This window comes from Mustela putorius, unplaced genomic scaffold (assembly GCF_011764305.1).
Source record: "Mustela putorius furo isolate JIRA1106 unplaced genomic scaffold, ASM1176430v1.1 tig00003853_pilon_pilon_pilon, whole genome shotgun sequence".
In the NCBI taxonomy this organism is placed as follows: Eukaryota; Metazoa; Chordata; class Mammalia; order Carnivora; family Mustelidae; genus Mustela; species Mustela putorius.
The window spans coordinates 67,803,496-67,831,036 of NW_025422005.1; the positions used below are offsets into that span (position 1 = coordinate 67,803,496).

Consider the following 27,541-nt stretch of genomic DNA (forward strand, 5'->3'; position numbering starts at 1 on the left):
AGCACTATTTTATGTGTTTTTGGGTTATTCTAAGGACAAAAGAGAGAGAGAGAGATTTTATTAGAAGATGTCCACGCTCAGTTCATTCTCCAGATGACCATTTTAGTTGCCATTATCATTCCTGCCGAAATGATTGGAGGAGTAATTCGAATTCAACCTATCACATTATCCAAGGGCATTCTATGAATAGCAGCCACCAGAGCAAGTTCTGGCAAAGCTGCAAAGGCAGCCTATCAAAGTCAGCAGTAATATTCGAGAGTGTTTTCCAGAGTTAGCGAATGCAGAAGAGAATATTTATATGTGATCTCTCAAACTATAGAAAGTATTTTGGGAGAGATGTTTTTTCACAGTCCTTAGATTAGCCATTATGCATTCTCTAAGCATTCTCAAGGAGTTTGGGGAGGATGCAAGAAATCATTGGATGAAGCTAGCCACACTTACACCTGTTATCCCTTTGGGTCCTCCCTGAGGGAGATCTTGGCGTCTTTAGTGCCTCCTTGTGTGATAAGAAAATGCGGCACAGGCATTAAGCAACTTGTCCAAGACCCTAGAAGGCAACAGAAATGAAATTTGAACTCAGGGCATTGAAAAGAAGCTCCAGTGCCTTCTTCCCCGTGCTGCGAGCAGTTTCAAGTTTTAGAAAAGGCAAAATCTTCTTGGGCTTCTGACCATAGTAAATCTCAGCTCCTGAGAGCTCTCAGACGTACCTTCAAAAGGTTAAAAACAGAACAAAAACTATTGTCATTTTCAGCCCTATTCTTATCAATACAATAATTTTAGCCAAGGAAAAATATCATTCTAACTAATATACACTGAGAGATTATTTCATGACAGATACGGGTGTATTTCTTGCATAAGTTAATGTAATAGCCACTATACAGGACAGGACATAATATTATTATTCCAACTTGAAGAAAGAGCAATTGAGTCTTAGAAATGTAGAGTACTTTCCCCCCAGGTTATCAGCTAGAAAGGGATAGAGCCAGGATTTAGACCAAGTTGTCTGGTTCCAGAGACAGTATAAATAACCACCAGCTCTATTGCTTCCTCAGGTCATTGTTAATCGAATCATTATATCACACTGTACGTAAAGGAGTGGCATTTCATTACATGATTATGTTGCGAATATAAATGAACACCAATTATTAAGAACATGTTTTACATATGCATATCTTTTGTCCAGAATTACCTTTTCTCTTCCCTAGCTACCTCATTCTTCTTGCTTGTCTTTTAAAATCTGGCTTTACCATTCGCCTTCCCGGAGTCATCAGTGTGATTTACAAGCCGCTCTGTCCTTGCAGAGTCGTGCCGTAATGAGATCTGTCACACTGGGCTGTATTGATACACCTGACTTTTTCTCCCACCGGACTTGAAGCATTTTGAGGGAAGGCACTCCGTCTTTCACATCATTTGGTCACTGGTAGTAGCGCTCGTCATGTAGAAGGTGCCCAAAACAGGTTGCATTGATGAATGAAGGAACGAAGAAAGAAAACAGTGTGTAAATACTTGGTTGAAAGAGAGAGATGATTGGATGAAAGATGGATGAGAGATGCAGGGGTGGAAATAGAAAAGGACACCTAACACATGCAGACAGGAAATTCATGGATCCGTCCAATGGATGGGCCAAACTTCAAATGAACAGAGCTTCTTGGGTGTAGGTCTTCAAAAAAAATCCATTTTACTATCTTACCTTTGAATACTGTTCTTTCTGCTAGTGTTTCCTTTCAGTAGTCATTAACTATGATTCAGCCAGTTAGTGGTAAATTTACTCTTGGAAATTTTGGGTTTTGGAGCTGGATTTCACTCCTCTGAAGTCAGACACCCTAGATACCTTTGGATAGAAGAGATGCATCACACTCTTGGCTGCCTAGCTTCAGCTACTCCATAGTTTTCTCCACCATTTGCCTGGCAGATGGTCCCTGAAGATTTAGCCTCTGTTACCCCTACAAGATTTTAGCAATGAAAATAGCATGAAATCCTAAACTACTGCCAAGTGTGAATCTTCTACTTCACAACAGATATTTCCTCCTGGTCCTAATAAGGAATAACCCACATAATATCTCTGTATTTTAATATTATGCCATTCCAAATGGCAGATTATATTTACCTACCTGTCAGAACAAGGAAAAAAACAATGTTTTCCTCATTAATAATCACAACATTGTAAGAAAACATTAATTTTGCCCCCCCCCCCCAAAAAACCCACAGAAATTACAAGCTACCTTCAGATGCCTTTCTGATACCATTTATGAATATAATTCTCTGTTTAGAGTACAATTACCAGAGAAAAATTTTTCCACAAAGGATTTGGGGCTGTTTATAACCAGAGATATAGCCACTGCTTGGAGAGTTGCACTGGACAATTACTAGTCAAAGCTTAAAAATATAAAGGCAAGTAAAGATTGGTCTTTTACTTAAAGTCAACAGTTTCCTGATTCTAGTCAAGAAAAAGAGTTTACTGGACTTCCTTTGACACTATTAAACAGCTTTTCATTTTTGATCTGATAGACTAATTATTTTTCCAAAGTGGTATAATTTATCCCTTCAATTATTTCTTCAGATGTCGATAGCCTACTCTTTGTCAGGCACCACAGTGTAATGTATTTTCTGACTAGTGGTTAAATATCTTGTTTCTCTCTCACTATGTTTTTGCCCTCAATGACCTAGTGTTTATGACTACACAAACTAGCCGGTCAAAGTCTCCAAATAAAATAACATTGGGGGCAAAATATACATGTGTGGGAGTTTATTTTAATTAAGAGCAATAGCAGTCTGCAGCTTACATAATTTTAAGCTATTAGAGATCTGAGTCAGCTTTAGAACACATAAATTCAAATTGTTGTTGGTTGCTACTGAATGGCAAGAGAAGTAACTGGAGTGTTGCCATCTTTTGGTTATGTAAATGAGAAAATATGCAAAATCTCCACTCTTGTTGGGCCAAATATTTGTGTATAAAATTTAGGCACTGTCACAGAATCAGAGTGTGTGTGTGTGTGTGTGTAAATATGTGTGTGTATAAATAAATATAAATACATAAAATATGTATTTATATATGCCTATGTGTTTTATATGCATTTATGAATATATATGCATATGTATTTTATATATTTAAATATTTTTAAAACTTTGACACTATATATTCACAGTAGATGTGTTCCTAAACCTCTACAGGATACAAACAGCAAGAAAACAGAGCCACTGGGTGTAAAAAGTTTGTCCGAGAGGCCTAAGACAGATGGACTCATGCACAAAAGTCCTCACAATTTTGAAAAGTACCAACGTAAATTTTTAAACCAAATTAAAAATTACAAGTTGGAAAATGTTTGTGGGTTATCAAAACATTCTCTATGTCTGGCCTGCTCTGCACTGACTCATATTCTTGCAAGTCTCATGGGACACCTCTTAAACACACTTCACCTTTCTTTCTTTGGTTTCAGGGTAGAAAGAGTCCCTTTAACTCCTGAAGACAGTAAATCACAGTTTGTGTGGTGGTTCTCAGAAGACACTTAAAGGGCTGAATTGGATGCTCTACATAGCACCCTTGCCAAAAGAGTTCGGAAATGACTTCCAGCTTCCCACAGTAATAAAATGGCACTGTTTGGCATCTTTAAGGTAATAAAAGTGAAATTTTTTCCATTCTAGTAAATGAGAAGAGAGGCCTGGTTGTTTTAAAAACTGATTAAAATTCATGTGTTTTCCTCAAATTATAGAGCATGATATGAGCACGCTTACACGTGAACTTGGGACCACCTCAGAGCTCTGTTAGAGCCAGCTCTCTGAGGGAGACAGGATGTGCTAGTGGGTCAGTTGCAAGGGAGCCTGGGAAGGACCCGTCAGGTGCTGAGAATACTGAGGCCATGGATCAACAGGGGGCACTGTTCCCTCTGAGTCCGTGGTGAATGCATTCAAAGTGAGCTCTTTGGAGGGTTGGGGTTTTTGTGTTGTTTTTTTGTTGTTTTTTTTCTTTTGGCTTGAAGGAAGCGTTGTGGAAGTTCGTAAGTGCTTCTGGCACTGTTAAACAGCTGCTGAGTCTCATCACAGACTCTGGTTGCATTTTGGTTTTGGGAAAAGCTCTAGCAGACAGGTTTCGTGTCTTTGAGAAAGAGGCTTGTGCAAGGAATTATCGTCATTTGTATACGAGACATTTTAGATTCAGTCGCTCTCCAAAGTTTCAAAGGAAAATCTTTTGTCATTCCTTTGACTCATAGGGTCTAAGAGGAAGTCTGATCATCTTCCATTTCCCATCTGGGTATTCATAAGGCACCTGCATCTCTGGGATTTCTCCTAGACTACACAATGTTACCAACTGACAACAAACATTGTGCAAAGGAAGACCACCCTTCAGGAAAGGCACCTGTACGTTAGAAGCCTGTCAGCCAAAGGCAGGGGATGTAGCTTCCTTTCCTTAGTCCTTATTTCAGCTGTACCAGAAGTAGAAATTATAATTGTGGCTGGAAAACTGTGGCTGGCTGGAAAACACAAGACAGATACTTTTTACATGTAGGCTAGCCCACATTCGTCTTTGTTTAATATGCTGCAATTACAAGACTATTACAAACAAATTAGTAGTATCACGGAAGAATTTTTAATGACTTACTGATTTCAATTATTGCCAAATACCTTCATCTAACCGTCACATCCTTAAGTAAGAGACACCAGCGTGTGTGTTTATATAATCTCTTTGTTAAAATTATGCAGTGGTGGCCTCAGCAGTTAGGGGCTGGTCCATTCATTAAGTAGACACAACCATCAAAGAGGTTAAGTCGATATTACAATAGAAGCAGGATATGGACACACCCAGTTTAACAATAGTGGGGAAGGAGGTGAACTTAACAAAGATATGATAAGAGAAAGGGGAAATATTGCTGCAATGCTTACTGATGGTCTGTAAACACTCCAGTTCATGTTTATTAAGCCTCTGACAGCTCACTTCAACAAAGACAGAATTAGATGTACATGCTAATGCCTTTTGCTCACAAATACTCCCAATGAGTATGACCCAAATCAGAGCATCTGACTTCAGTGGGTAACCATCTGTGATAGAGAGGGGAATGTTTCCTTCTGGGCTAGCCCAGAAATACCAACGGAGACAGGATTCCTGCAACTAGTCCTTGATTTTCACCTTCAATAAGTATTTACCTATCAAATTATGTGGTCTCCAAGCAGACTCATGCAGAGGTTTTAGAAAGAAACTTATAGCCCCTGATACACTGCTAATCATCCACAAAATATGACATGACATGTTTAAAGACCTCTGCTTGCCCTTATCCCTCTGTCATGTGATTTAGCCATTCCTCTCAATACTTTGAGCTAAGAACTTTTAATGGCCAGGGAACATATTTAACTATGCGCAGAATAGTCAGTAGTCAATCAGTAAATATTTGCTGAATGAATAAGTAAATGAAGAAACATGTAAAAGTTAGTTTCTCATTTTTCTCGTTGCTAAAAGGAAGTAATCTTACTTGGGTAAGTAAGACAATTCATGTTCTTGATTTTTTTTTTAAGTGTAATTAATTTATCCCTAAAAATATAAACTACACTGTGCTACCCTAAATAACCTTCCTGATTAAGAGTAGTAAGAGTTAAGAAAATAAATAGCTAGCAAATTCAACTTCTCTAACTCTTATATTAGCAAGAACTTTCTAAAGAGTTTCTAGTTGTATTTCAGTCTGTCCCCTCATCTCTCACTTCCCACCTCCTCGTAATTTATTCATCTTCTATACTCCAAATATTCCTATACACTTGTAGTAAATAAAATAATCAGTATCCTTTAAACATTTCTAATTGTGATCTTCTATTCTAACGTATCTATTTTGTATTTAATGGATAAAATTCCATTTATCCATTCACTTCACATATATTGGTGAGTGTCTACCATGTGCAAGATAACCTACCAAAATTTAAGGATGCAACAGAAAACATTCAGTTTCTCTTTATGCCACATGTTTCAGAGTTCACCTAATCCCACCGGTTTGCTTTGATTTGGCCAGTGGTCCTAAATGATCATATAGCCTGAAGACGTGCCATTATGAGAGTGATTCTGAATGTTGTCCATGTTGTCCGTACCTAGGAACCTGTGACCATGTATGTAGTAAAACAGGTTCTGAATTTCATTCCCTTAGAATCAGGCTCAGTAGATCTGGCACAGAGCCCAGAAATCTGTGGCATTTCTCACAAGTATCCCAGGTAATTCTCAGGCAAGTGGTCTTTAGCACATACATTAAGAATCATTGTTTTAAGAATTAAATTTCCAGGTACAACATGTATCTTCTTTTATTTCCTCATTATTTTTTCTCTATAAAACACAATTTAAATATTCCTGAATTGTGTTCAACAATTACAGAAGAATCTGTTGTGATCCATGAGGACTACTATAGTATTTTTTTGTCCCTCTAAAAGGATGGGGATTCATGGGGATTATTAAATGTAATTTTTTTTTTTAAATTCACATTTTGATAAGAAAAATACTTCAATTGCCATCATCCAATTCTAAATTGATAATTTATTGTGAGGGAAATGATGGATTTTTGGTCATTTACTTTAACTATCATTTTACAGAATAATTTTCAGAAGTTTCCACTAAGTACTTTTTTTAACAATTTCTTTTGTAATTTTCCCTCAAAATATTCCGTTGGGTCCTAATATAAATCTTACCTAGGCCTTTAGAAAAGAGTAAGAGAAGTAAGATCTATTTTCCTTCTTATGTCAATAATGCCTTACTTCAAACTCTCTGAATGAATTATTTTTCTCTATAAGTCCTTCAGTAATATAGCATCATGTTACGGGTTGTGGACAGAATGACATTATTTAAGGTCAGAATAGTTAGAAAATCTGTGACGAGCCTCTACTTCTTCTATTAGGGTCTATCATCCTCCCTTAGAAATGTTGGCTTATTATTTCATAATAAGAGTTCCAGACATGATTTTCTTGCTACTAAGGTTGATAGGTCATTTCATTAAGAAAATCTGATATAGGGGCGCCAGGGGGGCTCAGTGGGTTAAGTCTCTGAGGTCATGACCTCAGGGTCCTGGGATTGAGCCCCACATCCGGCTCTCTGCTAGGCTGGTAGCCTGCTTCCTCCTCTCTCTCTGCCTGCCTCTCTGCCTACTTGTGGTCTCTCTCCCTCTGTCAAATAAATTTAAAAAAAGAAAAGAAAAAGAAAGAAAGAAAGAAAAGAAAATCTGATATATTTCTAACCTTTTCTAATTTGAATGTTGTCATTGTAGGATCTGGTGACTTTTTATTTTTCTTAATTCAAGGGTTTTTTTTTTTTTAATTCAAGTTTAATGAATATATAGTGTTATATTAGTTTCAGGTGCACAAGGTAGTGATTCAACAGTTCTATCCATTACTCAGTGCTCATCACAATAAATGTATGCTTAATCCCCTTTATCTCTTTTACCCATCCCCCCCAGACTCCTCCTCTCTGGTAACTATAGGTTTGTTCTCAGTAGTTAAAAGTCTGGTTCTTTGTTTCTCTTTCTTGCAAGTTTTGTTGTTGTTGTTGTTGTTGTTGTTGTTGTTTAAAATAAATCAGTAATCCCCAAGCTGCTTTAGGAGATTTCAGTTGATATTAGCCTAAGGGCAACCTTCAGTCAAAGGTGGCACCATTTAGACACTTTCTTTGCATAACAATACACATTTACTTTTTTTTCCCCCTTTTTAAAAAGAACTTGTTTTAAGAGTCTCACTTGCAAACAGCTCATAGTAACAGACAATTTTGAAATGTTCAGATTCTCTAAGTGCTCTAAAACATTCACCTGAATAATCCGGCTCACTAAAGACTGAAAACCATTCTAGCTATTTGTGAAAACATTGTGTCCAACACCTGGTTATCCAACAAATATGTTAGGACCAATCAAAATAAAATGAACCATAACATCTCCCCCTCTAAAAACAATCAAAAAATGGATTTTAATTTTGAAAATTTTAAAGACTAAATAAATTTGAAATGCTGTTTTAAAATATATATTTCCACATGATAATATGCCCTTGGGCCTGGAAACAATTACAATAAAATTTTGTGGAGAAAACCCCCCACTGGTTTTGTGGTGGCATTTCTGCCATGGTTCCAATTAGAACTCCTATAAATCTTGGAATTGAGCAAATAGGGAAATAAAATCCTCATAAAATACTTGTCTGTATCCAAGCCGAAAAAATGAATTTGGATAGGATTCCAAGTCAAACTTTCTAACTTGTTGAAGTTGATCCATTATACCTGTTTTCCAAACTGTGGCAATTTACCTAAACAGTTCCATGTTAGAATATATACTTCGATCTTTCCTTTTTAAATGAAATCATAATAATTTTGACCCAATGTAGCCATTTTGACCAATGTAGCCATTTCCCCACATATGGTTCTGTTAGGAGGCACAAATAAATAAACAATTGAAATAGTTCCTCCACAAATAATGCTGAGGCAGAGAATGCAGGGATTCTGGGCACTGGGAGCCAGGGCCAGACCAAGCAGTGGAAGTCCACCTCAAAAGTGGACAAAGAAACTTTTGATCAACACCTTTACAATAGTAAAATGTAAGGTAGAGCACATTTACACTTTTTAGGACTGTTGAGCAGCAACCTCATGAAGAAAATCTTTATCTTTTTAAATGTCATAATTGCATAATTATGAATGCTATGCAAATGATCTATTACTTGCTGAATGATGAATCCAAAATACTAAGCATCCTTAAACTTTGGAAAACACATGAAAACCTTTAGGACAGTGTTTTCAAATGATGGATAGAGGTAAATACAAATGCTTTCTGGAACCATGGGCAAAGCCTTTGAAGAAACTTTTTTTTTTAAGATTTTATTTATTTATTTGACAGAGAGAGAGATTACAAGCAGGCAGAGAAAGGGGGAAGCAGGCTCCCCGCTGAGCAGAGAGCCCGATGCAGAGTTCGATCCCAGGACCCTGAGATCATGACCTGAGCCAAAGGCAGCAGCTTAACCCACTGAGCCACCCAGGTGCCCATGAAGAAACATCTTTAAACAGGAAAATCCCCTGAGGAAAGACCTGACTCACTTTATAAACGAAAAATGCTGTCAAGAGGCAGAGAGAGTCCATCTTATAGTTTCAGTTCATCTAAGCCCATCAGAGTTGACACCACTAAAGTATGTGTCTCACAGTGAAAGCATCTCACCAGTGAAGGTCTACCTGCCTTCACTGTCTTCTAGAAATATGTTACTGGAAAAGGAAAGTATTCTTCATCTACCCTAAGCAGTCCAGAAAGTAAATACACTCATAACTAGGCAATGTTTTTGTCAGTAGGCCTGTGATTGTAATGAAAGTTCATAATCCTTTTCTTTTCTTGTAAATACTCACTTACAGATATTAAAATTATATACAGACAAGGAAAGAAAATCAGAAAGAAAAAAGAGAAAGAGAGAAGAAACCACTGGCCTATAATCTGCTTTTTGATCATTTACCAATAATGCCAAAGTGAAAACAGATAATTAAATTAGATAATGCTTTGGATTGGAAATACACATTTAAAGCACTCTGTTTGAAAACGTTAATATCATAATTCTCATCAGCATATTAGATATCATCCTTTCTCCAAAAGACTTCAATCTCATGTCTATCTTCTATGCTTCAGTTTTTGTGAAAGGCTTTTTGTTGTTGTTGTTTTAAGTTGTTAAGTTGTTGTTTTAAGTTTTCTATCTGTCCTCTGTCAACAATCCATCCACCTATGTAAATGTCTATATCTCTATATTTATCTAGATACCTTCTAAAATTGGAGGAAAGAAGCCTTTTCAAATACCTTACCAAAAACCTCCCATACTAATAAAATCAAGTCAAAATTGTAAGAAAATGAGTTCGTCTTCTAGGTTTGCAGCAGGAGACACCTCTACCCTTTTCACAGACTTCAACTCAGCATGATTTTCCATGTTTTCTCAGTGTTCTTTTGCTTATGAGATAAAGTGTGTTGTCTCATCCACCAACATTGCAGTGATGTTAACACAAGGAGTTTTGATTTAAGAATCTTTATGTGGCATAATTATACATTCTGTCCAGGATGCTATTGACGGGAAGCAAACTATTTCTCTCCTTCCATTGTCACGCTTGGTGGAAAGGCCAGATAGGTCCAGTAGCTAAAACTACAAAAGAAGCTCTCCCAGGTCATTGGTAGGAAGTTCAGTATTACTGCATCCCCAATAGCGGCTGCTTCTGTTTGAACTCAGGGTTATGAAAGATGAACTACATTAAAAGCTAAATCATTAAATATCCACTGAGTAAAAGCACTGTGGTGTGTTCCCTGCTTAAATCACCAGCATCTGTCTTCTCACATGCAAAGAGTTGCTCTTTACAATCATGTAGTGAAAACACTGACAGAAGGGCCAAGGCTGAAACCGCACAAAAAACCTCAAACAGCATCTTTTGGGTTTTCAGTTGGTGAGTAAACGATCATCAGCAAATATTCAGCGGTGGAACTAAAGCACAACATTGCATTTAACACAGCTATAAAATATTTAGGAATGCATAATCCCTTTAGAGCCTCAGGTTTTTTTCCTTCTATTATGTGTTTATTCTTCAGGAAAAGAAAAACAACTGTTTAAATTATGTCCACATAATACCTCAGATTTACTGCAAAGCCTACAATTTGCTGGTTTCCTTTTACTATTGATCCTCCTGTTACTTATGGGGATGTGAACATCGTAACCCGAGATATAGCTCATACTTATTCAAAACTAAAACTGTACAGTAATAGATGCCGTAAAGTAAGGTTGCAGGACCGTTAGAAAAATTAGACCCTTCTCATCTACTTGAATTAGGTGGCAGAATCATCTCAAATGGCAATTATAACTATGCTATCCACTCCCCGCTCGGCTCAGCTTTAGAGTGGTAAGTACACTCACGAGTGCAAGCCGTGTCATAAGACAAAGGTCTTTATCTTTATGCCGCACGTGCTTTCATGGTGCCTTGACCCACCGTGGGTTTGTACTATCCACCCAAGTGTTGGACCTGTCATGCCGGGGTCGTACTAGCTGCCAGTGTCGTGGCAAGATACTGGAGGTAACCACAGAGCATCTCAACCACGTGCTCTTTTCCCCTCCCCTGAATATACAGTCTACCGATCATTTTTATGATATGCTTATTTTGAAAATGTATCCTGTCATGTCTTTCCGACACTTGTCTCTGCTGGAAACATATTACTTTCTATAGACGGTAGAAAGAGGGCCTCTAAAGTGTTCTGAGTAGTTATACTTACAGACTCATTTCACTCAACAGATGAAAGGAAGAATTTTCTTTTCATTTCTATTAAAAGATGTCATAAAATTATTTTTGCATCAGTCATAGAACAAATGAAATTGAGAGGAAAAAATTTTTCATGAGTGCTCTACTTATTTTAAAAATACCTGAAAGTTTAAAAGAGCACATATTTTTATTTTTTTAAATTTATGTTCTTTTTTTTAAAAAAAAGATTTTATTTATTTACTTGACAGAGAGAGAGATCACAAGTAGGCAGAGAGGTAGGCAGAGGGAGAGGGGGAAGCAGGCTCCCCGCTGAGCAGAGAGCCTGATGTGGGGCTCGATCCCAGGACCCTGGGATTATAACCTCAGCCAAAGGCAGACGCTTAACCATCCAAGCCCACCCACGTGACCCAAGAACACACATTTTTTTAAAAATAATGATAAAAAGATGAAAGACACACATTTTTATATCTGTCAAACTTCTTTTTATTGGAATTGTGTTATTTTTAAAAAAAACACATTTTTTAAATAATGATAAAAAGATGAAAGACACACATTTTTATATCTGTCAAACTTCTTTTTTATCGGAATTGTGATGTATTTTATCATAAGAACAAATCTACCTTTTCATTGTTCTATTAAATGGCATGTACATCCAGTAAGAATACCAGGGAATATCTTATACACATGATGCACTATTTTCTTTAGTGAAGAAGGAATTATACTCTTGTAATGAACTCTGAGGACTTGGAAGATCATCTTATTGTGTGACTTTAGGAACATATTTATCAGCTATTGGCCACCATTTGCTCATTAGTGCTGTGGCAATAATAGTGCCAATCTCATATATTTGTGAGAATAAAATAATAAAATAAGTAGTTATCATAATACCTGGCACATATTAACCTCTCAGAATAAGTGAAATGTTGGTTTTGTTCCAAAACACATATAGTATGTTTCAAAACTTTACTATGCAGTTTACCATGTTTCTTACAGCTTCTTCTCCTTCCCTGCTTTGCTAGGCATTTCCTAAAAAGACTTCTTTTTATAGCTTCTCATTCCACATGTTTTATCCACTGGAAATCTTTCTGAGACCAACCAGTGAGACCAACTTGCAAATATATTAACAGAAAACATATATGGCATGCGGTTACCTCTTTGGGGACATAAATAGACAAATAGAAAATGTCACTAATGTCACAGTGTCATGTTTTAGAAGAAATACAAATCTCTGTGAACTGCTGGACATGATTTTGCTAACACAAAAAAGAAAAGACAATTTTCACAAAATTAAACTTAACCCTCTGGGACATGGTTATCCTCATGTTTGCTGCTTTTAAGATTTTATTGGCTTATACTCACATTCAGGTCAAACTGAAGATAGTCAAATATTATTTAGTAGCAATAGAGGGGGATTGAGGGTAAGGCAGGCATGCCCAGGACGTTGTCTAGAGCACAGAAGCACGATATATACCTATTATTCAATACTGTCTCATCATTGTGTTAAAAAAGATACATCCAGACAACCCAGAATGTTCCCTGGACAGAAATGAGGTTTTAGAGTTTGTGTCCTTAAGAGGAAGAAACATGAGTTGGTCATAATTTATAATGGATTCTGTAACACAGATTCTGAATACTGATACTCTAGCACAACTACAAGAATCGTTCAGTGCAGTGTTTCGAATCTTTGTCAATCAACTTCCTCTTATTTTCCCGTCCCCATAATAATGTTCTACACATCCACGTGCTGTATAAATAACAAAGATAGAAGCATAAGTATTTCACGGCAAAATGTTACCTGAAATGTAAAAAAAAAAAACCACTTAATTAATTCTTAAACCACTCAGACTAATTTCATCAGAGATTAAGTCATTCAACAAGTCGTGTCATTACTGAAGCCAAGGTTAAATTGCTCTTTCTAAAAAATATAAAGCCAATCTTTAAAGAGCTTTACAAAAATGAAAGAACTGATTGATCTTGCCTCACTCTCCTGCTGAAAGAAAAGCGATCTAACCATCTACCCAACATATCAGGCTCTCTATCTAGTTACTTGCTTTTTTCAGTACTGGTTACAAAGTTTCCAAGGACAATACATTTGAGTATGATAGTGCACATTCATTTCATATGGACACATCAGTTTCTTCTCATTTTTTGGAGGAGGATGAATTTTGTCACTGAACATTCCAAACGTATGTTGCTCAAAAGGAGTCCATTGCTCACCAGCACTTACGGAAATCCTGAGCTTAGGTATCCGAGAGCCTGCAAAAAAGGATGAAGCATCACCCCACAACGGCCATCTGTTGAGTGTTTTCCCGACAGCTGTATCTCTTGGCCATCACAAATATAGAGCATCACAAGAGGCACGAAGGAAGTGCACAGCCGTCAGACACAGAGGAAAATTCCATGTTCATCTGTGAAACAACATTGCTTTTAATTGCCCCATAATGATTTTCTAACAGACACAATGGTATGTAGTGCAGTCTTAGAGTTGATTTAAAGCACACAATAAACCACAGTACAGCTGAAAAACCAATTGAGACTTCTTAGTGCCAGGAAGGTTTTTGTCCTACGTGAATACTTAAGAGCAATTTTCACCAGCTACTCTGTCCACAGTCCACTTTTACCAAAAATAACTGCCTCTATCATTGTGCCGGGGCAGTTTTGAAAAGTAAGTGCACATTTTTATTTCAAATATCAGTGAAGTTAAGCTTCGGTTTCATTTTTAATCTTTGGGATATACAATTCTAAAATAAATTCTTTGGCGAGGTGATGGCCCCAAATCTCACTTTTCTGATTTTTTTTTTTTTAACAGTAAAAGTTTTTATTCTTAGCCTTCAGTGTAAAAGTCCAACCATCATCAGACTTTGCTTCTTCCGGAACATTCTCTGACACAATAATTGAGGTAGTATTGAGATGGAGGAATTGACTCCTCAGACACTGAAATCCTTGCCTTTTTAATGCGAGTCATTAATAACAACACTAGAAACTATTATTATTTGAGGCCCCACTATGGGGCAGTCTTCCTCTGAGGACTTCAGAGCCTTCTGGAACTTGAAAAATTCCAGTCAAAACGACACTTTATGCGAAAGTGTGATACGCTGTTTCTGGGAATTCAGTTGTCAGAATATGATGGATTAATCAGCAGAGGCTTTCTAAATCCCCCGCTCCATTCCATTCTGGAGCATAAAAGAAAAGAGAGACACAGAAAGACAGAGAGAGAGAGAAAGAAAGGAACTTCAAAAGATCAACGCTTTCACACTTTCCTTTAATCGCATCATCGTTATTATAATAACCGACATATGTCAACCCTATCACATACATACACTGAACACAAACATACACGCGCACATGCACACACACTCACGCATGTACTCTAAACTCTTGTTTTCTTCACCAATTGCCAGATCGCACTTATTTGTACACTGTCATGTTACAACCTGTAACTGCTACTCAGTAGTGTGGCACCAAGAGGTATTTGGTGCCACATCAAATATTGTACCCAAATTAAAAACAAAAACAAAAACAAATCTGTGCAAAGTGCATTAGGTACATCTTGGACTCATTATTTTTCAGGGGAAGAAAATCTATGCCAAAATGAACCCCACATGCCATTAAGTGATATTTTTTGAGAAAAAAAAAAATCAGAGTCACCTACCCAGGATCCCAGATGGCACAAAATCCTGGAAAATACACTTTTGACTCCTACTACCTACATTTGTGAACTCTTCATAATGCATTCCACAAGCAGCTTGTTCTCCAATGCCCCGCTGTTTTTGGTAGTAAGGCCCGTCTATGGACCTAACTTCCTGGTTCCACTACTTCACTGTGAGTAACAGTGACAGACCATAGCTATTGTGTACTATCACGTGGATGCTACTATTACTTCTTTTTTTAATCCAATAGATATTTGCACTCTTATAGTCTCTTATTTTCGGAAAACATTCTCTTGTTTAAAAAAAATTGGGGGGTGCCTGGGTGGTTCAGTGGGTCAAGCCTCTGCATTCGGCTCAGGTCATGATCTCAGGGTCCTGGGATCGAGCCCTGCATCGGGCTCTCTGCTCAGCAGGGAGCCTGCTCCCCAGCCCCGCGCCTGTCTCTCTGCCTACTTGTGCTCTCTCTCTCTGTAAAATAAAAAAAATGGAATATCTTAATATATATATATATATATATATTTTTAAATTGTGTACACAATCCAAAGAGCCAAACCTAGACTATTCAGTAATTTGGGAAGGGAGGAAGAGGGCATAGATAAGGCCTAAATCTGCTCAAAGAGTACTCCTTGTCCCTAAATCAGTAGTGGGACAGGATTTCAGCCCACCCTCAGTGCCTTGCCCATCAGAAGCACAACCCTCACTCCTACTGGGCAAAATCAGTTGCCTAAAGAACGCATACATCAAATATCTACTTCCTTCAGAGCAATCCTCATCTATGACTAAAGCATTCTTCAATTTCTCTCTCTCTCTCTTTACATTTTATTTATTTATTTGACAGACAGAGATCCCAAGTAGGCAGAGAGGCAGGCAGAGGGAGAGGAGGAAGCAGGCTCCTTGCTGAGCAGAGAGCCTGATACGGGGCTCGATCCCAGGATCCTGAGACTATGACCTTAGCTGAAGACAGAGGCTCAACCCACTGAGCCAGACAGGCACTCCCAATCTCTCTCTTAAAACAATAGTTTCCGTACACCAAGCAATGCAGGCACTGTGGACTTTTTTCTAATATGAGGACAATAAGGACCATGAAATTATATGCATCTATAAATGGAACGAATAAGTACAGAGTGCCTCACAGGTGCCAGCAATGTTTTGGATAGTGGAGAAAAAGGGGCAAACACATGATGTAAAGCCACCGACCTTGTCTATTTTATGTTGTTAACAGGAGAGACAGATGAGCAAACACTAGCCCGGTAGTCGCAAATACTGAGCAAAGATTAAAGCTGAGTAAGGAAACAGAGAGAAATGGAAGTGGGGAGGAGGGTTTGCGGGCCGGGGGGCTGGGGGCTGGGGGCTGGGGGCTGGGGCTTTAAACAGTGTGATTAGAGAAGCCCCGCCTCTTGTGGCTGGGTTTGAGTGTAGAGCTCTGCCAGTGTCGCGGGGAATAGACTTCCAGTCACTGGAACGGCGGGTGCAAAGGCAAGAAGGTGGGAAGAGGCATGGTGTGCGTCAGGAACTGGCTGTTTCTGAAGGCCTTTGTGGCCTGTTGGTGTACAAATTGCCAAGGCTTCGTTCTTGTAAAGGCTGACTCGTATTCTAAGATTAGGGCTTTGCTCCTTCCTCCCACCCCCCACTGATGTTAACATGTCTTTTCTTTAAAGAAATGATGTAAGATTTCAATGTTAGTTGTGTGTGTGTGTGTGTGTTTTAAATAGCCTGACTTGGCAATATAAAATGTTGGCAACCTTATGTTGTTCTTTTTCTTTCCTTCCCCCAAAGTAATTCATGAAATACAAAACTCTGTTAAGCTCTGGCTTAAGACGACATGTATTTAAAGTGCCAAGTCCCTCCCGGTCCCCACACCGGGCCCATGGAAAAGTCCATCTCAATGGGATCCTTCGTGTTTGTTTTATTTTACTAATGTTCGAACATAGTTCTTATTTTCCAGGTTTATTCTGAATGAGAAGGGAAACACGGGGCTTCAAAAACGCACATTTTGTGTGTTTGGTTTATTTTAGTTTGTTTTTAACATGAAAAAGCGGTAGTAAAATCTATCCCTGATTCTTTAATAAAACAGCATGTCAGCAGAACATGTACGGGAAATGGGGCCCTCCCAAGATTTTTTATAGTCTGATATCAAAATTAAATTGGGATGTTGAGAACATCTGGGCCTCTCCTCCTTCTCTATCTGCCCCCAGGATTTCCAAGGGATATCCGTGTTTGTTTTGTGTTTGTGTTTTGGGGGTAAGGTGGAGAGTCTGGAACTGTTTTTTGCTTTTTTTTTTGTTTTGTTTTTCTTTTTTTCTTCAAGGGGAAAAGGGAAAACCAGATATTTTCAAGGGAATTGACTAGTAGTGGCCAGTATAACAAAGAAACCCCACTAAGCCTAACCACAACCTGACAGAATGAAAAGTGACTCCAGAGCTGCCACTCACCACAAATCCCCACGAAACATGCCAGGAAATCAGCTGAAAGCAGTAGAGAGGCTGCTTCTCAAGGGCCACAAACATGACCCCCAGAGATTCTTCTGGTCCCATTCAAATTCAAAGCTTCAAAAGGAGGGGGCTGCTGGTGGTGGTGGAAACTGGAGACTGAGAATTAGCAGCCCTGTGATCACTTTCAGGGTTATGATGAAACTGATTTAAAATGCAAAACCGCGTTCCATTGTAAACACCCAGGCAAACTGGAAGCTGAGGAGAAGTAGGATTTCATTTAGTGATTTTCAGTTTCAGGATTGCAACCCTGGGGAGGGTGGAAAGATCCACACTATTTATTTTTCCAGAACTGAGATTGCCTGTTCTTTTTTTGTAGGATCAGTGAACATGGACTGATGCATTACTTCTTTGGGCTTCCATGCTAATAAGGCATACTTCCCACAGAATCTGACAGAAAGGATGAATACCTTGCCCTGCTAATGGTTAATTTGTAGTGGCATGTGTATTTCTTGAATGTTCATGAAGTTTTCTAATTCATCAGCACACAATTGGGCTTTTTTTCCTCTCTTTACACAGAATGAAATGCCGAGAGGGCAAGAGGTTCAGGGTGTTGTATTATCCCTCAGCCAATGTATTTACTACCCAAAAGTTATGGCTAATTTTTTTTTTTTCTACCTCAGGAACAAAATTGTTTTTCAGCAAATAATTTAGTACTGACCACACTTTCAAATGTTTATTACTGTCGAATCTGTCGCAGATTGCATCAAGCCACAGAGATGCTAATCTATCTCATGTATTTGAAACTCCTCTGGGAAACATATATTCGGGCTTACTGCTGAGTGAACATGACTGTTAGGATTATAGAGACCATACAGAGTGAAGAAAAGCAGCATCGCTTTTCTGACTGGAAAGTAAACAATAGGGTGATTGTTGGCTTACACGTTGGGGCCAATAGCCCTACTGCTGAGGAGCTCTATGTAAAAACCAGGATCAGCAAGCGGTCTTGATGTTTTCTTCTTGGAGTTGGATGTTGTCAAGGATTCAGATGAGCCACCCCAGTGAGTATGCAGGAAACAAAACAGGATATTCTTGTTTAAGGACTGCTTTCTGTAATTATGTTGATTTTTTATGCGACACTTGAACTTTTAAAAACTCAAGGATGCCTAAGAAGCACTCCAGAGGAGAATAAATGATTGGGATTTTGTCTTAAGTGAAATGTTATCTTGCGTTCTTAACAACATTAACTTGTTTGTATTTGTGAGGGGGTCTAGGAATTAAGTATACTTAGACTATGCCTGTTGTGTCTCCCTACCTTTCCCCCTTCCACCACCACCACCATTTTCAAACGGGAGGTCAAGCTGTCTTTGGAACATCTTATTTCCTGCTTGGAAAAGGCACTGGATTGTATAATTGTCTGACAGGAAAGTTTCAAGAATACCAGGAGTTTCCCCTGAAGGCTTGAGGGGGTAAATGTGCAGCATCTATAAAATTCTTTCCTTTGAGCTATCATGAGCTGTTCCATTGTTGTGTATACAAAGTCTTCAGAATGGAAACAGCTAAACTAAACTGTAAATACTCTAAGGAAAAGCGGCTTTGGAAATCTGTGCTGTGGGCTTGCTTGGAAACATTGTACTTTTATCTGTCCTTCCTTGCTGAGGAAGGAACATCTGGTTCAGCCACTTGCCGGTGAATGCTATCATGCTACAGACATCCGGTTACTCCTTTCCCACCCAAATATCAGTTCTGTGTATTAGACACGGGATGTAACATATTTGTATGACAAGAAATCTGATTTGGTGACAATTATTTTGCCCTTTATTTTAACAAAATTACTTCATGCTCCCTTTCTTTAATCAAAATGCCATGCAATTTCCTATTTCACTTGAATAATTCTAATAATTTTACAACACAATGAAAGGATTATAGATTAGCACAGGTCAATCTCCTCCATATTCTCCTTATTTTTCTTAAGATTCCAATCCACAAAAGGTCTTGGACCACATAATACTTCCGGGTCAAGGACACCACAAGGTCTCTTTGCAAAAGCACCCCGCTGAGCAATCATATTCCAATGGCAGTGTGCCCTGAGTTTTAACCATTGTGATTCAATGGAGAAAATGAAATGTAAACTAGATGTTAACTGCCGACTTTAGTCAGGGACACGCTGAGAATGCTGATTTCACTCTAGGGGTGAGGCTTATAGGATAGAATGTAAAATGGAGCTTGGGGGTCACCCTGACTGGGTTTGAATGCCGATTCCACCATTCCGCAAGCAGATTACTCAGCGTTTCTTTCCTTTGGTTTTCTCCTTTATAAAAGAAAGATCATAATCTTTCTAATTATGCATTGCTGCATAACAAAACATCCCAAAACTTGGTTTAGACCATGTAGGTTTATACCAGCAATTTATTATTATCCTTCACTTTTCTATGAATGACTACACTCCATTGGGTGGGTCTCATTTGGGGTTGGTTACTTCGGGGGGTCAGATACTCACTGGATAGTAGGCTTGTGGGGGCTGGCCATCCAATATACTTCATTCCCACTGTGGGCTGACAGCTAACTTGAGACTCACTTTACACCTCCCCTCTCTATGTGGCTTGAGCTTTCTCACAGGACGAAAACCTTAGTCTGACTTCTCACATGGCAGCTCAAGGTTCCAAAGGAAAAAGGCTGAAGTCCAGACCTACCCTATTGTCTCTTCTGCCCTATTTATTCATCAAGCAAGACACTAAGGCCAGCTCAGACTCATAGGGAGAGAAGATAAACTCTACCTCTCAATTTCAGGAGTAGCTAATGATTTCCCGCCATCTTCAATCTACCGCAGATACCATATCTACCACATAGAATCTTGTATACGAATTAAGTAATTCATCTATGGAAAGTTCCTAGACCAGTGTCTGACGCTGGTAATATATTTTCAATAAAAGTCAGTTATTTTTATATTCTAGTCCTGACACCATTATATTCTTCTTCTTCACATTTATTGCTCTTTGAATTTACTTGTAATAATGTTTGTATTTATGTATATATGGGTTTATTTTCTCTCACCTATCCAAATATAAACTTCACAACCACAGTGACTTCAATTTTTTTCCCCTCAGGACCTAGATAAATGCCTGGTATATAATAAGAGTATCATTAATGTTTGTTGAATGAATAAGTGAGCAAAACCCTGACAAATATAGAACTTGGATGTTTGGTTGTGGAAAATGGGAGTGTGATTGGGGTTGGGGGAATATTATGATCAGAGAGAAGAGTCAGAGAAGACTGACATTCTGATTTATTTAAATGTTTTAGAAATTAAGATATCATCTGTTATCTGGCATAGCTTTTAACTGAAACTGTCTTAAGAAACACAAATATATGAACAAGTCCCACTTTGCCTCCAGAACAGCCAACAACTGGCACAATTTGAAAACTGCCACCCATGGGCCTTAGAATCTGAGAGGCCTGGGTTTAAGTCCCTGCTTTGTTATCTGCTTATCTGCTTGCTTAACGACCTGACAAGTTTTTGTAAACTTCTCTGTGTTGTAAATCTGCAAAATCAGGCAACAAGGCATACCTCATGGGGTTCCTATGAGAATTAAAAACAATTGACAAAGGGTTTCAACACAAGTACAGGACACAACTGATAAACATGTACTAATATCTAAAAATATTGATGATAAAGAAACTATTGATATGACTTTGAATATACTTGTACTTTATATTAGAGGGGATGGCTTTTCAGTTTTTATTTTTCAAAAAGTCCTCTTATGTTCCAGACCCATTTTAAAACAATATGAAGTTCCCTTTTGATGAATTCAACATTCAATCTGTAAGCGTATCAATCCGTAAATTAACCCCTCTGCTCCACCCAGTATTTGACACAGGAACTGAAACAGAATATTGCAGAAGTCTTAACAACCATGTTAAAAATAAATATTTACATTTATCAAGAAAAATTGTGACATCAAAGGAAGTAAACATCATGTCCAAGGAACACTTCCTAGAATTCAAGGGGAATGCCCCCGCCCCAACCCCTTCATGAGGATGTCCAGAAGTCAGTTACTTAATCAACAGATGGTACTGGTTGAGAGCTCAAAAAATTCAAAGCACTCAGAACTTTAGGGAATTTTTTTAAAGGAAACCACTTCTTGGTTTTCAGTGTACTTATTTAAAAATAAATTTGCCAACCAAGATAAACTGATAAATATAACAATTTTGTTTCCTCAACATACACACACACAAAATCAATTCAAGACGAGCAATTTATGAATACACACACATACTTCTATAAATTTATAGTGAGGAAATTGGACAAATTGTTTTCTGTTTTATTGTTTTGGAAAAGCTCTCAAATATTTCCTACATTGAAAAACTGCTCTAGAATATGTGGAAGATAGACGCTAGAAAAAAAAGGACTTAATAGAGAATCAGTCACATGTCTTTGAAAGGACAATATTCAGCACTGATATTGCATACGGCCGGCAGCTAGAGAGTACAGCACATATTCCGTTCTCCAAGGAACAGAACCCTAGAGCGTGCACAAAGCAAGCCCAGTTCAGTCCTCCAACATGAAGGGGAAGGTACTTGCAAAAGTCACAGTACAGCATAGTAAAATGTAATTGATTTGTTTTCCTTTGGGCAGGGGAGGATGTACAAATACAGGTTTGATACCAGATAATGGCAACATTAAAATTACATGTGCCTGAGAAATAATAGGTGGTTAGTAAATATCAGTTTTCTTTCCCTCTTTCTTCTGAACTATATTTTCTTTTTCATCTATTACCTCAATGCCCGAGCTCTTAGCTACATGGGCTGGTATCATCCTATGGTTCTTTGTTCTCAAGTAAACAAACCTAATCTCCGTTAAGCATTAACAAGGACCAATGGCTCAGTCAAGAACCAATATGCGGAAAGCAGAAACTCATTTGAAATAAATACAAATTAAATTCATCTGAGTATTTCCATCGTTCCATGTTTAGTTTCTTCATGATCCATATATCACAAAGAGAAGCATACGAGAGCTTAACATGAAAGGCAGAACTCTCGTTATTCCCTATCACGATCTGATTGGATCAGAATTATATAAGGCTTCATGTGGGCAGAGGTTGAAGTTCATGCCGCCACTATTTTACTATCCAGATGTGCTGACGAAAAGGAATTTTTGTTTTGTTTTTTTTTTCCTCCTTCCACGTTTTACCCCTTCCAAAGATTGCCTCTAGTTCTACTCTAAAACAGTAAATCCAAATGGCATGAATTCTCCACAAAAGGCATATCCAAACATTTACCTCTTGCTTCCATAGTTATAGTAATGCTCACTAATACCTATAGTTTAGATTGTCATTTACTCAATTTATCCTACCAAGACAAAAGCCCTTTAGGGGAATTTAACTGTCTAGTCTACTATTTAACCTCATGAACAAAAACACTGTGTTGCCTCACTTAAAAAGATTCATTGCAAGGGTTAAGGGCAGATGAGAAGGGCGTCTGCAGTCTCCTGGAATCACAAATGTACAAACAAGAAACTAATTTTTCTCTACTGTTTTTACAAAAAGGGGGAGAGGGGAAGCTTTTTTTCACACGAGGCAAACAGCAACTCGTTTAGTCTCTTAAATTTGCATCTCCTAAGTAGTGTCAGTATCCCGGCAGATTAGTTTAACAGGCCTTGTGTTATCATCCAAGAGGGAAAAAAAAAAGGAAAATATATCCAAAGTCATCTGGTTAATTGGAGGAGGTGGGGAGACGAAGTTGTTTCCATTAAGTTCTTTTGGAACTGTTGCAAGATCCACAAAATCTGTTTTTAGCTCAGTCATTCATCCTCTTGGATGTGTGATGTGTTTTCAATTTAATGATAATTGCCCTTTCCATTTCTTTGATAATTGCCCTCTCTATTATCATTTATGGAGATTCAAATTATAAATCAAGACAAGACAGCCAGAAAAATATTATGATTGTCCCTTCTGAGGCCACAGCAACTCAAGTAACACTGCCAAAGTCTGAGAGTTTGAGCCATTTTCATTTGCATGTATCTGAACATTTTATTTTAAGGTCCGGTGGTTTTCCTAAAGAGGAGGTTGCATGACAATCATAGGACTGAACGATAATGGATACAGAGAATATAAGTTTAGCTTCAGTGCAACAGTTATAAATGTGTATTTGAAACCAGAAACTTGTTCTCCTATTTGAAAGTGAAGGTGAAAAGTGGACCAGAAATGTTTGCCATCAGTCACCTGGTGTCTCCACGGCTGACACTGCTGAACAAAGAACCATAGGATGATACCAGCCCATGTAGCTAAGAGATGGGGAGCATCTCTTCCCAGTTGTGCATCGGTAACTTGGGACACATGAGTAGCTTAAAATCCATGATGGCGATTATACTGCTAATATAAAAAGGTGCTACAAATCGTTACTTGTTCCCCCAGAGAGCTAGTAGTTAAAAATTTTGCCGCCCAGCTCTGGACAGTAATAGAATCTTGTGAGAGGGAGGACCTTGGAGCTGGGATGATCTTGGTTTCCTTGGGGCTCAATTAGGAACTCTAAGATCTCGGGCAGTATCCTTAAACTCTCTGGGCCTTAACTTGTCACTCTCCTGCTTAATCTCCTTCATTGCCTTTCCACTACTCTTAGGATAAAGTCCAGAGTCCTTAGGGCTTCGTCTCCCTTATCTTTGCCCCAGATTTCTTTACTCCCTGAATCCTGTAAGTTCCTCCTGCCAAAGGACCCTCACATCTGGAATGCCCTTCTTGCAGATGTAAAAGGTAACCTTCTCAAGGTAGACTTCCCTAATAGCAACCCTCTGTGTCTCCCACATAGTAGGTTAGGACACTCGCATATAGACTTTCACAGAATCCTGAGCTTGTCCTTACAGCACTTGTCAAAAGTATTAACTAAACTGTTTCATAGGTCATCATTTGCTTAATATGAAAGCCCTCTCTGTTGCCCATGTTTCTTATGCATGTGGCTTTACTTCTCAAGCTCAGGCCTATGCTTTGCTAACCTAACCACTTAAATTTAATCTGTAAAATAATCAGTTTTAGTAAAGAGCAACCCTCTTTTCATAATCCCTTGTTCTGTCTATGAGGCACTCCAGCATAGTCTTAAAGACAGGGTCTCTGAGTCTCTCTCTCTTATGAGCTGTGTGGCCTCAGCAACCTCTCTGTAGCTCCATTTCCTAATTTATGAAGTATGGTTAATTACAGAATCTGCTCATTTGGGGTCATTGTGAAAATGAATTGAACTGACTTCCCGTAGAGTGCTGTGAGCAGTGTCAATGACGAAGGAATCAGTATTTAACTGTCTGGTGTTATTTCTACTTGCCTTCCCTCTTTCCCTTTCCCCTAATGACATAATTTCCCAGAATCCCCACATCTATGGAGGCCCCATTCTTCCATTACCTTGAGGATTATAGACGATCCCACAGCTTTAACTGTCTATCAGAATAACACCCAACTCTCTTGCGCTAGTTTCTCTCTTAATTTATACTATGACAGTCCTAGCTACTTATGTCACCTCCACGAGAGTTTTTGATACAGAAAACACAAGGTACCACACCCAAATCCATCATTACCCCATCACACGAGTGGGGTCTGACATCCATATTTCTGTTAACAGCATCCTGATTTCTCCAGTGAGGCTCCAATTTTCTCATTTATCTATTTCTCTTCTCTCTCCCATACTGCACATCTCAGCAGTTGCCAATTTCTATTGATTGTCTCTGAAATACCTCTTGCCTCTTTTTCTTCCTTTTAATTCCCACTGCTCCCACCTCGTCTTGGTTCTCATTCATCTCTTTCTTGTCTGGACTATAACAATAGCCTACTCTCCAATCTTCACAGCTCTAGACTCAGCTTAACATAACAAGTGCATTCTTCCAGAATCAGACACTCTTAAAACACATGTTTCTCTCCTCCCTCCCTTCTTCTCTCTCAATTGTGTGATGTTTTATGTCTGTCTTTCATCTGTGAAAGCAGAGACCTTGACTAACAAGTTCACCTCTGTATCCTCAGTATCTAATAGTACCAACAAGAACTGTTTATTAAACTTAGTACTACTACTATTAAATATTACTATAGTATTAATATACTATAGAATTAATATAGAATATCACTATTAAAATATACGATCAAATGTTAAACACTGCTCAAAGTATTTGTTGAGTTAATTATTGAAGAAATCTGTTTTCTGTCCTTGCTCTGATCTATAGTACACACACTTCATCTATTTAAATTGGATTTCTAGTTAATTCACTCCCTTGCTCAAATATCCTCAGCCCTTCCCAATTGATTGCCTACCGCCGTATGTCCCCTTCCTGGAATATGAGGCTCCAGTTAGGAGGCCAGGCTTGCCTCTCTGAAAGCTCCATTCCACGCAGAATATTCGGAGTTGCTGCTGTTTAAATTAGGAAACTGATAATATTAGTTGTGACCTCAAAAGCCTCCCCAGCCTACATCATGCAGCAGAACCAAGAAAGCAGCCCAGCTAATCATCCCCAACAATTACACTTGCTTCTGAAACCGAAGTTGCAGTTAGTTAAGAATTTTGAGTTGATCATCATAGTTCCAGTGGGAGCCACGGAAAAGGGATGTACCTATTTCAAGATAACAAACTATTAAGGCTGCGGAATTTTCGCAAATCCTACCAAAATAATTTTGCCTTATTTAGATGCAAAAGACAAAAAAGATAAGACTAGAAATTTCCTCTAGTTTACTTAAATTCATTACACTTTGCCTTTTTTTGTCTAGATAAGATAGCATCGGATGCACTTTTTCTCTAAACTGGCTTCTTTTCATTCTTGAGCTTTTTCTCATATTGAATTATGTACTCTCTGCTCGGTATATACTCAGAATTATAGTTTCTCCATTTGCATCTTGATGATCAAAATATTGTTTTCATATTACTTGGAATTTATTTCTTCTTGAATCTCATAAATTTCCCCCTAAAGCATGGTTTAAAGAATACTCATTCTAAATTGATTGTTAAAGTTCTGGCCTTGCATTTTTATTTTATTTTATTTTATTTTGTTTCTTTTGAGTGTTCTTTTAATATTGATACCACTTCTATAGCCTGGGTAAGAGTTACTCAGATAATGGGTCATCTGGGTGGGCTCAGTGGATTAAGTCTCAGGTCAGGTCATGATCCTAGGGTCATGGGATTGAGCCCCGCTCTGCAGGAGGCCTGCTTCTCCCTCTCTCTCTGCCTGCCTCTCTGCCTTGGGATCTCTCTCTCTGTGTCAAATAAATAAATAAATAAAATCTTAAAAAAGAAAAGATATATAAACTTAATTCTATTTCTGTAATATTCTAAATTATCTGATATAGTGTACCTCAAAATTTTAAACCACATGTCTAAACTGTCAATTAAACATTGAAAAATTTTTGAACCCTGCATTTTCAAATATAAATGCCTATTCAAAAAATAGAAGCCTGGCTGTCTGTTCAAAAGCTATACTCATTACTATAGTTATCAACAATTACTAAGTTACCTTTGATTCCTTAAAGATAGCATAGTCTGATAGCCAATATTACTTCATCCTACAAGATAAGCTTCTTTAAAAAAAAAAAAAAAAGATATTTTATTTTTAAGTAATCTCTACACCAGAAGTGGAGCTTGAACTTACAACCCTGAGATCAAGAGTCTCATGCTCCACTGACAGACCCAGCCAGGCACCTCTAAAATGAGCTTCATTACAGATGAAAATATCCCTCTTTCACAAAATTACATAATCAGGTGTCCATTATTTCTACGTTAATTTCATTTCTACTAGCTAACGGTGAAATGACGAAATTGGCAAGAAAAAACTTTAGTGCTAACTTTATTTCTAAGATATTATGCTCATCTGGAGGTGGACTTACCAAGGACATTATGAAGCCTGAAGATGAGTCTACCTAGCAAACTTGCCTTCGTTACTCATTGTAGAACCCTTATAGTTATGTTGGACCCTCATCATAAAACATGGTGCTAGGGAGAAATATTCAGTGTTAGACTTGGTTGAACTGCATCCAAGAATCGTCATTTTGATGCAAGATCACATGGAAGAAGGGCGTATGTCCATTTTCCATCAACCATCTTAAGATCAAGCTTTGTAGCCTCCTTCAGCCATCTGGTCAAAGCCTTATGTAGTCATAAAACACTTTTAAAAATCCTGCTCTGTTTACCATCAAACTTAAAATTTGTCAAAAAACTAAAAATTACTGGTCTCCAAAACTTACTCTCTTGTTCTCTTACTAGTAATTTATACATATAAAAGTGTAAGAAAACCATATTCAGGACAC

The 27,541-nt window shown here is 38.1% G+C and overlaps 1 long non-coding RNA gene across 2 annotated transcripts in view; it reads left to right on the top strand.

Moving 5' to 3' along the window:
- The window catches only part of LOC101690468, a 300,273-nt gene that overhangs the window by 90,281 nt on the left and 182,451 nt on the right, over positions 1 to 27,541 (top strand). For both annotated transcript variants that reach the window (XR_006601791.1, XR_006601792.1), the window contains exon 3: positions 3,438 to 3,612. This is a non-coding gene — a long non-coding RNA (uncharacterized LOC101690468). The remainder of the gene's footprint in view (positions 1 to 3,437; positions 3,613 to 27,541) is intronic.